This window comes from Pseudochaenichthys georgianus, chromosome 4 (assembly GCF_902827115.2).
Source record: "Pseudochaenichthys georgianus chromosome 4, fPseGeo1.2, whole genome shotgun sequence".
NCBI lineage: Eukaryota > Metazoa > Chordata > Actinopteri > Perciformes > Channichthyidae > Pseudochaenichthys > Pseudochaenichthys georgianus.
In genome coordinates, this window is record NC_047506.1 from 25,001,927 (window position 1) to 25,012,879 (window position 10,953).

At 44.8% G+C, this 10,953-nt stretch overlaps 1 long non-coding RNA gene across 1 annotated transcript; it reads right to left on the minus strand.

The window, feature by feature from the left end:
• Nucleotides 1-3,412: 3,412 nt before the first annotated feature.
• Nucleotides 3,413-4,710, minus strand: LOC139433767 (uncharacterized). Its single transcript, XR_011643160.1, has 3 exons — nt 4,396-4,710; nt 3,987-4,151; nt 3,413-3,625 (listed from the first exon to the last, which is right to left on the minus strand). It is a non-coding gene; the product is annotated as an uncharacterized lncRNA (long non-coding RNA).
• Between the last annotated feature and the right edge of the window lie 6,243 nt (nt 4,711-10,953).

Genomic DNA, 10,953 nt, shown 5'->3' on the forward strand with positions numbered 1-10,953 from the left:
CGTCAGTTTAAAAAAGAAAAAGCGATACCGTTTCGTTAAATATCAATAATTTCGAACATCGCGGGGAAATTCCTTCACTCATTTTGAAGTTTTGGGGGAAGCCGGAAGTGACGTCAATGCGGGAACGCTTCGAGAGCCAAACACGGACAAAGTGTGTTGTGTCATGCGTAGAAATGGTGAATTACTGAGTTTAGGCACGTTAATAACGTTTTAATGAAGTTGACTACAGTATATTCATATTTGTCAGTGCTTTCATGTCAATTCGGCGATATAAACATAAATGATCGTGGTGAAGATGATGATTACATTAGGATTACAAATCGGGAGTGAGAGCTGCTGAATTTCCTCCCGTCGGATGTGATATAAAAACAAATCGATTATTTTTGTGGTTATAAACTCAAGTGGATGAAACTACATTTATTAGTGCTTTCATGTCAATTCGGCGAACATATTATACATTAAATGATGAGTGAGGATGATGATTAAAAATCGTTTGTTTGAGCCGGTCTGCATTTACTGATGAGAAAACAAACCGATGCTTTTTGTAGTTGTAGTACACCAACAACGTGGATTAAACGTGTGGTTTTTTACCACAATGTTGGGGAAATTAATGGATAAAATGCACGGATTATTATTATTATTCCCACTCCGATCGGGACACTAGGTCCACCGTTTCCCCACAGCGAGGCTCCCCCCGTTGACAGTTTACGTGGGCTGGGTGCAGTGGCGGACTGTGGGTGCAGTGGCGGACTGGCCATCGGGACGAATCCCGATGGGCCGGTACCGAAGTGGGCCGGTCGGATACGTAACTAGCACATCCCCCATAGGCGGCGCGTGAGGCTCAGGTTTGAGAAGGCTAAATAACTTCTTTTACCTGACGCTGCCCGCCTCCGGCGTCTATAGAAAAGAGATCCACTCAGTGTGCGGAGTTTAAATCTCTCAAGTCATATTACAGGATAAAGGAAATACAGTTTAAACTGCCGTATGCAGAGAAGACGCCGACGTGTCGCACTTATCATTCATATCACATCATCAATCAGATCATCGATCATATAATATCATAATATATCATATATTTCCTGATCTGAGTCAGCTTCTCCAGCCTCATCTGGCCGTGCAACACTCACAGTGTCACAGACTGGATGCAGAAGTATTATTTAACACATTATGTTGACGAGACAAATGTAATGAAAGTCAGATCCACTCGTGTCTTAGACGTGAACGCGCTCTCAGCTGGAGAGAGAAACCCTGGCTTGATTTACCGAGTTGATAACCAGCGTCGTAGGACCGCTTAGCGAGATCTCGTTTGTTAGTTTGTTGTTGTTAGTTTGTTTGTTACTCAAACATATCCAGGGTCTGTTGAACTGGCTTCGTAGTACAGGGCACAGGTGGCTAGCAGCGCTAATGTCAAAGACACAGACATTATACATTATATTTGTATTTTACATCCCCCACTCCCCCCGTTGACAGCTTACTAGCGGTACCGAAGTGGGCCGGTCGAGAGACCCGGGATGATTGTTAGTCCCATTCCACCACTGGCTACATGACCATATGATCGCCCATATTGACGCACCTCATTCCTAACCTTAGAAGATACAACATAAACCGATCCTTCAGCCTCATATGAGCTCTCAGACACGTTCAACATGAACCTGTCATCGCTGTCTGAGCTTGCTGCTGTGTGCGCCGTCGTGCGTTTACATCTGACTGTATATATATAAAGGTTTACATGCAGATGCTGGGATCCTGGACGGTGCAGCTGGAGCGCTGTGCCCGCAATGACGTCACCCATCATTTGGCGGGACTTGAAGAATCCGCGAGAAGATCCAGAAAATTGTCAACATTGAAGGCAGATTAATGGTTATCAAAGTACAAATATCCAAAATCAGTTCAGTAACGGTTTTCAAGGGGACAATATTTACTCAAATTGATGGGTTTGGATGATGGGGGAAAATCGTGTCACAGGCTCTTTAACATACAGTATCTATGTTTATTATAACATTTTTCTGCATGTCAAAATGAAAGCCAGCCCACACACCTATCAATCATCAAACCGTGGGGTCTTAATCCATTACGTGTTGATTTCCATCAACGGGGGAGTACTTCAGGAAAGTCGACAGGGGGGGGGGGGCGCTAGTGGAGTACTTCGTGACCACAGAGTGTGATCGTTGTGATCAGCTGTTTTAGCGCAGTTCTCCAGTGATGGGGGGAGTCTCCCTCCGCAGCCGGTTGGCGTAGTTTTGGCACAGTTCCATTGTACAGACCGACGTTAACAGCAGCCCTGTCTGTGCACACGGAGACCGACTCTGTCGTCCGGTGATCTAACCGCCTTCTGGAAAAGCTTCACCAGTACGTCGGTACGCAAATGCGCTTTGTGACACAAGTGACGGTACGCATTTCAGATTACGCACATAACCTGCGTACCAGTTATGTGCACCCCTGTACCAGAGCCATAGTATTTCTATTATATGGCTCTGCCCTGTACTACAGCAAGAGTATTCTCCGTCGGGACTTCCTGCAACAACACCACGCCGTTATCAAAGATGTTCTATTGAGAAGTCGATCACTACGTGACAAAAGTTTTCAAAACCGTGGCTACTGAAATCAATCTTACTAACTAACTGCTGTCTGTGCAATTTACTCCGCGCAGTTGGCAGACTTTATTTTGCTTACTTTAACATCATTTCTCATGGTGGGGCTAAGCCATTTCTTGGTATGGGTGTAGCCTACCCCAGCCATACCCTGGCGCCGCCACTGGTGGCACGTATGGGGCGGGCCATTCTGCACATGCGTTAAATGCGTTAAATATTTTAACGCAATTAATTCAAAAAATTAATTACCGCCGTTAACGCGATAATTTTGACAGCACTAATTAAAATATAACCTCAATCTTTCTTCTAGACATGTTAAAAGCTTGCTTGAATGGGTTATAGGTTTCTTTTGTTCTCTCGTCTTTGAAATATATAAGGAATGTGTGGTTTGAGTCTAGTAGAACGAGGGTATTACAATTGAGCAATTTCTACATGTATTATGTATTTATCATGTGTTCTTAATACTATTACAAAAATAAACATGTAATAATGTTTTAAAGGAGGACCTCAAGCTAGCAAATTCAATTTCTTGCTTTAAATCTCTTAAAACTAAGGGGCTTTTTCCTAACTGATGGTGTTTGTTATTGCTTTATAAATTCATGTATGTTTATATCTTCTCTAAATCAAGATTATGTGAATCTGATTTTTTTCTGTTGGGTGCAATTCATTATCAACAAGAGATAAGATAAGTCAAAGAAGTACTTTATTGATGGCACTATAAAAATACAAAAACAAATTTGTATCAAAAAGGTATGCCATTAAACAATACAAATAAAAAATGTAAAACTGTATTGCAGCCAGCATAAATATACATGGCATTGTAAAAATAAATATAAAATGAACATTTTAAAGAAAATAAATAAACAAGGAAGTACAAATGTTGCATTTAAAAATTAACTAGATAACAAATATATAATATGTACAATAACTATTAAGGTTTTTTGAAGTATCACGGAGGAGACGGGCCACGTCGGCTGCCCAGTCATGGTGCCGTTCCTGCTGGGCCCGATCCTCTCCTCCTCGTTTCCTCTTGCCTGAGTGACAATAAGATAATAATTATCAATAAGGAAAAAACACTGGACAGGTCACACAAGGATATAAGAATAACATACAGAACAACAGTAAGGTGAACTAAAGAAAGTTCTGGCCCTAGATGTTTACAATGATTGTGAAAGTGAATTACATTATGTCCAGCCTGTTGATAATGAATATAAATATATGTATATGATAGGATGTCACACACAACTGTACTAGCTGCTTACTAGCTAAGACTTTACTTGTAAAAGAGCATTTCCACACAGTGGTATAGCTTATTTTAATTACTGACGATGAATGATCCAAGGTTTAAAAAAAACAAAACACAATTCCAGTCGTTTTGCCATTTCTATGTCTTACCTAGAACCACACGCTGCCGTGTCGTGATGGCACTCGGTGTTGGTGGTTGAGTTGGTGTCGATTCTTCGGCTGGGGTCCGTTCTGGATTCGATGACGATGTGGACGGAACACTGCCATCAACCGTTGTTCGGGAATGTTCCTCCTCACGAGTCCCAATGTAATCATCTAGAACAGCAAAATGACTTGTTAATTCCACAAACTACTGCAGCACAATACTAAATAGCAACAACAACTATAGAAAAGAAAAACTGAACGTAAACAATGGCACATATGGTGTTAGCAAACAATAGCTCTAGCTAAGGCTATCTGCCTTAGCTAGCTATGTAGCTCTTCGGGGATCCATAAAAGCATGGGTTGTCGAACATTAATGTAAGGATAAAATAGACTTCTTTGTTAGAAGTGAGCGTACCTTGCAGGGACTCCAGTAAAGCCGTTGCAGAGTCCAGGCCTCCCTCCCTCCCAACGTTGGCCGGTCTATGGCCGTAAATCTGGTCCAACAAGTCGAACCACTTCCATTGTTTGCGACCCGCACCACTCGTGTTGTTGTTGTCCTTTATTATGCGATATTCACTCTTCATCTTTTTCAGTTTTTCCCTACACTGCAGGAAAGTCCTCGAAAATCCGCGTTCGGACATCTGTGCAGAGACATCCTGGAACACTTTTACATTTCGCGTTGTTCCGTCGAGCTCCCGCTGGATTTTATCATCCCCAATGAGATGAAGGAACGTCGTCACCTCCTCGGTGGACCACGGTGTGCTTTTCTTAAAAAACGTAGCCATTTGTGTAGCTCCTCCGTTTACAAAATGCTGTTTATAAAAATGCTGCAAGCTTGCTTCTAAATATATATGCGACGCTAGGGATGAACTCGCGCGCGATCTTGTGACGATTCTCTCTGACCAATCAGCAGTCGAGAGTGTTGACGTCACGGCCCTGGCCTGGTCTGATAGAACCACGATTTTATGGGGCCGGAAAAAGAGGGAAAAAGTACCCGCTAGCCAGTACTAGGCTATATGGAAAGGCCACCAAAAACTGGCCTGGCCGCTTGAGGACAGTTAAGGACGCTTAAACGGGGCTACCCGCTGCAGTGGAAATGCGCCATAAGAGACATTGGATTAACCTTGAGCAGCGTTTTTATTCCCTTGAACACGACTTTTGATCACAAAACAGCAACGGTAAGACATAATTATTTTTATGGTTTAGAACACTGTTGTTGTTTTCTTGCTCTGTTCTGGCTGCTAGCTCAGTGAGTTTGTGTCCCTACAGATACTTGTCATAGTATTGTTAACTGACTACAAGGGGAGTTGTCATAATACGTTACGGCATGTTTACGACAGTTACAGTAAGTGGGGGTGGCGAGAGAACCACCGGAGGCAGCAATAAAGGGTCCTGTTAAATAACCAACCGTTCCGTTGTCTGTTAATATCCAAGATATTACATGGTGTCAGAAGTGGTCGAGGATGGCAAAGTTTCAACCACCAGAGAGTTTTTGTTTCGAGAAACCCGCCGAATGGTCAGACTGGAAGAAACGGTTTACACGGTACAGGACAGCTACTAAGTTGGACAAAGAAGAAGGTCCAGTTCAAGTAAGCATGCTGGTGTATGCGCTCGGGAAGGAAGCAGAGAACATTCTCAGCTCTTTTACCTACGGGGAAGAGGAAAATGAGTCGCAGTATGATGTTGTACTGGCGAAATTTGACGCATATTTCATCCCGAGACGCAACGTTATACATGAACGGGCATGTTTCAACCAGAGAGTGCAGCACGCGGGAGAGCGCGCAGAGACATTCATCCGCGCACTATATGAGCTGTCGGAACATTGCAACTTCGGAACGGCTCGTGAGGAAAACATAAGAGACAGAATCGTGGTGGGAATTCTAGACAAGGATCTGTCTCAGAGGCTATAGCTGATCCCTAACCTCACTCTGGAGATGACGGTACAAGAGGCGCGTCAATCAGAGGAGGTAAAAGCTCAAGTTAACCAGCAGGGAGAGCGGGCTTACGTCGTGCAGGAAGTAGCACAATGGCATAGCAGAGGTGCAACACAGAAGTGGTGGCATCCACAGAGAGAGAGGCGCCAGGAGAGAGAGAGTGAGAATGACCACAGGAAGTGCTGGCGGTGCGGCAAAATGCCACACAGCCAGCAGGATGACTGCCCAGCAAGGAGGTCTACTTGCAATAATTGTGGGAAAAGTGGATACTGGGAAAGGGTGTGCAAGAGCAAGCAGGTGAGAGAAGTGACTGAGGGCGAGGGATCAGAAGATGGACAGTATTATTATCTGGGCTCAGTTAATAGCATGCCTCACAATGATAATGAATGGACAGTCACATTAGAGATTGGCAGCTCACCTGTAGAATTTAAAATAGATACTGGAGCCGATTGTAGTATCATAAGTGAAACTGTGTACAAAACACTGGAGCCAAAAAGGGTTCTACAGAGGCCAAAGAAGGTGCTGAGTGGTCCCGGGGGTGGATTGAACTGTTTAGGGCAGTTTATAACTCAGACCAGCTACAAGAGAAAAACATACACATGCAGGCTCTATGTCATTAGAGGGCAGAGTGTGAATAACCTACTCAGCAGGCCAGTAGCTGTAGCTATGGGGTTAGTAAAGCGAGTGGGCGAGGTCAACACCAGTGAACAGGAGTTTGGCCTACTGAAAACACAGCCTCGGAAGATAGCTCTAAAGGACAATAACCAGCCCTATGCAGTATGCACAGCACGCCGGGTCCCCATACCGCTCCTGGGTGCAGTGAAAGAGGAGTTGGAGAGGATGGAAGCCAACGACATCATTGAAGCCGTGACTGACCCAACAGAGTGGTGCGCACCCATGGTGCCAGTCCAGAAAAAGTCTGGAAAAACACGCATCTGTGTGGACTTAAAGAAGCTTAATAAGGCTGTCAAAAGGGAGAGATTCATCAGAGGGGATGATAGCTCAGCGGCTCCACAGTCTTCTCATCACTTGACGCAGCGTCAGGGTTCTGGCAGATCCCACTGGACAAAGACAGCCAGAGGTTGACCACCTTCATCACGCCGTACGGAAGGTACTGTTTTAAACATCTTCCCTTTAGGATAAGCAGTGCACCTGAGATATTTCAGAGGAAGATGGTAGAGACGCTGGAAGGGCTGGATGGCGTTGCCGTCTACATGGACGAAATCATCATCCATGGCAGCAACACCAGCGAACATGATGAGCGGCTGCAGAAGGTTCTGGATCGGCTGGAGTCTACAGGCCTGAAGCTGAACAATGAGAAGTGTGTGCTGAGAAAGGAGGAGCTGCACTTCCTGGGTCAGGTGATCAACAAAGATGGTGTACGACCCGACCCGGCCAAAGTGTCTGCAGTCAGCAAACTTGAACCACCAGAAAACGTGCAGGAACTAAAGAGAGCACTCGGCATGATCAACTACCTGGGGAAATATATTCCAGACCTCGCCACAGTGGGCCAGCCACTATATGCACTGTTAAAAGCAGACTCAGTTTGGATGTGGGGTCCGGCGCAACAAGCAGCCTTTGAGCAAGTTAAAGAGCTCCTCACAACGTCACCTACCCTGGTGTACTATGATGTTAACAGGAGCACAGTGGTCTCAGCAGACGCAAGCAGTTATGGGATAGGCGGTGTCCTGCTGCAGCTCCATGGCGAGGACTGGAGACCGGTAGCATACTGCTCAAGGCGACTGAGCGACGCTGAAACCAGGTACGCTCAGATAGAGAAGGAGTGCCTGGCGAGCCTGTGGGCGTGTGAGAGGTTTCAGATGTATCTCTACGGCCTACTAGCATTCAAACTGATTACGGATCACAAACCCCTCATCCCACTGATGAACTCCAGGGATCTCGACAATGTGCCACTCCGCTGCCAGCGACTCCTCATGCGGTTGATGAGGTTCAACCCGGAGGCTGAGTATGCGCCGGGGAAAACCCTGGTGGTGGCAGACACACTGTCCAGGAGCCCACAGGAAGATAAGGAGCTCAGTAGAGACACAGACGTGGAGTGTTACGTAGCAGCTGTGATGAGCAGCATTCCAGCATCGCCGAAAAAGATAGACAGCATCCGCGCGGAGACGGCAGCGGACGAGCAGCTCCAAGAAGTGATCAGGTACATACAAGAGGGGTGGCCTGAACACCTAGCACACATAAACACCTGTGTTAGGGAGTACTTTCCCGTTAGGAACGAACTGTCTATGCATGATGGGGTAGTGACCAGAGGGAGTAGAATAGTGATACCGGGGAGATTGAGGTCAGAGATAGTAGAACGCATACATGAGGGCCATCAAGGTCTTAACAAGTGCAGAGACAGGGCCAACACTTCGGTGTGGTGGCCTGGCATAGCCACACAGATCACACACAAAGTTGAGAACTGCATGTACTGTCGTGAGCAGAGGAAAGCACAGAACAGAGAGCCTCTCCTGTCAACACCTCTCCCAGACAGGCCGTGGAAGAGAATTGGCATAGATTTATGTGAACATGAGAGAGAGAGTTACCTAGTCATAGCTGACTACTACTCTAGATACCTGGAGATACTCCACATACCTACCACGACTAGTGCACATGTGATCTTGAAGCTGAGAGCCACGTTTGCCCGGCACGGAATACCGGAGGAGGTTGTCAGTGACAACGGACCGCAGTTCAGCAGCGATGTCTTCAGAGGCTTTGCCTGTGACATGGACTTTACGCACACAACCTCTAGTCCCCACAACCCACAAGGAAATGGTTATGCTGAACGTGCAGTCCAAACGGCAAAGGCGATTCTGAGACAAAAGGACCCCCTACTTGCTTTAATGGTTTACCGTTCTTCTCCACACAGCAGTACGGGTGTCAGTCCGGCAGAGCTCCTAATGGGCAGGAAAATCAGGACGACGCTGCCTACTCTGGCCAAGAACTTGCAACCAAAGTGGCCGAGCAGACATCACATCAGAGCTCGAGATGCTGCGGAGAAGAGCAAACAGGCCTTCTACTATAACAAGCGCCATGGCGTGAGAGAGCTCACACCACTACAGCGAGGAGACCATGTTCTCACCAGAATGGACAATCAAAAGACCTGGTCCACACCTGAAGTAGTGGCAGGTGAGAGTGTTACACAGAGGTCTTATCTCATAGAGACGGAGCAGGGTGCTCTGTACAGACGTAACCGTCGACATCTCCAAGCGGTGCCCGTAGCGGGGCCTCCAGCGAACGACGACACAAATCCCAAGAATAACACACCAGACATTCAGATGAGCCCAGAACATGGCTCGCCTGGTCCAACAAGGAACACTGATGGACTGATCCAAACCAGGTCTGGTAGACCTGTTAAACCTGTCCAGAGACTTGACCTGTGACGGGACAGTTAAATAACAAAAAAAAAAAGGGTGTTGATATTGTAAAAAAAAAAAGAGAAAAAAAAGGAGAGATGTCATAGTTATTGATGTGTTGATATTGTTAAAGAAAGATATCTAAGTTATTGATATGTGTTGAATTGTTAGAGAAAATATATCTAAGTTATTGATATGTGTTGTTATTGTTAAAAGGGAAAAAGGGAGATGTCATAGTATTGTTAACTGACTACAAGGGGAGTTGTCATATACGTTACGGCATGTTTACGACAGTTACAGTAAGTGGGGGTGGCGAGAGAACCACCGGAGGCAGCAATAAAGGGTCCTGTTAAATAACCAACTGTTCCGTTGTCTGTTAATATCCAAGATATTACAATACTTATATCAAAATAATCTGTGGACTATCAGATTTCAGCTGATATGTAGTTTGTGCAGAACATATTAAGTTTTAAAGATCGTTTTTGCTAGTTAGCACCGGAAGTAGCATCAGCCTGTTTTCACTAAGGGCTAATGTTAACGCTTCGTGTGAGACTTGTGTTTTGTTTCGGTAAAAATGGCTCATTTCGTCAGGTAGCTGAGTTTTTTTCCCGTTATTTGAGTATAAGACATTCATAGGTTTTTAAATATTAAGAAGCCCTCAGACGCTGTCTCCTGCAGTGACGCGTTCCCCCCCCCCCCCCCCCGATATCGGGGGGCCGGGCTTAACCTCTTAAGCCCTGAGCCTGTTTTTCAGGTTTCAGGCTCGAAAATGCCACTAACACAACAAAGACTATATCTTCACTTCTAAAAGGGATAAATTAATAATCTTTTCTCTCAAAGCAAGGTTACATCTGTGAGTTGGATGTAGAAGTCTAAGAATCAATATAGATGTTTTGATTTTAAAGTAAATTCAGATGGAACACAGTAAAAACATGTAAATTCTAATGTCCGCCTAAAACAAAAACCATTACTTATAGTGAAAACCACCCTTGAATGATGGGCTAGTAGACTAAAAGCTTTAGGAATCCAAACTATAACATATAATAAGTACCCTGTATCAAGATTGATGCAAAACAAGTGACATTTGACCTTTTTAAGAGAGGTTTAGAAAAATAAAGTCCAAGCGGACTCACCTCTGGGTAATTTGGGAACCATCAGTTCCATTTGAACTTTTTCACTGTAAAAATCATTTTATTACTTTGAATTATCACTATAGGTATTCATTCCATCCCAATACAACTGTTGTGAAAAAAAAAAAAACATACTCAGTTATCCTCTGAGCCTCTGAATTAGCCCCGAGCGAAAAATGCTAACCTATTACTGCACCGAAAATCACTCCTAGCTCCCTTATTACTTATCCAAGCTGCACATCCAACACATTGTTTATGATCGTAAAGACACAGAATCTAACGGTGCCCACCTCAATACTGAAAGATACAAACTCATGACGTTATCAACAAAAACGTACATCAAAACAAGTGGCGCTAGCGCTAATGCGCTAGGCTAACCTTCCTCTTTGTCTGGTCTAAACTGGTCTTCAATGGCATTAAAACGATAACAACGATGATGTAGTTAATCCATAGGTTAATATCCAATGTGACTGTGTCCCCTTTGACATGTTCTGATAATCTATAAGCAATAAAACTACAATTCCGTTATCTGCTGTCCGCTCTGTGCTCCATG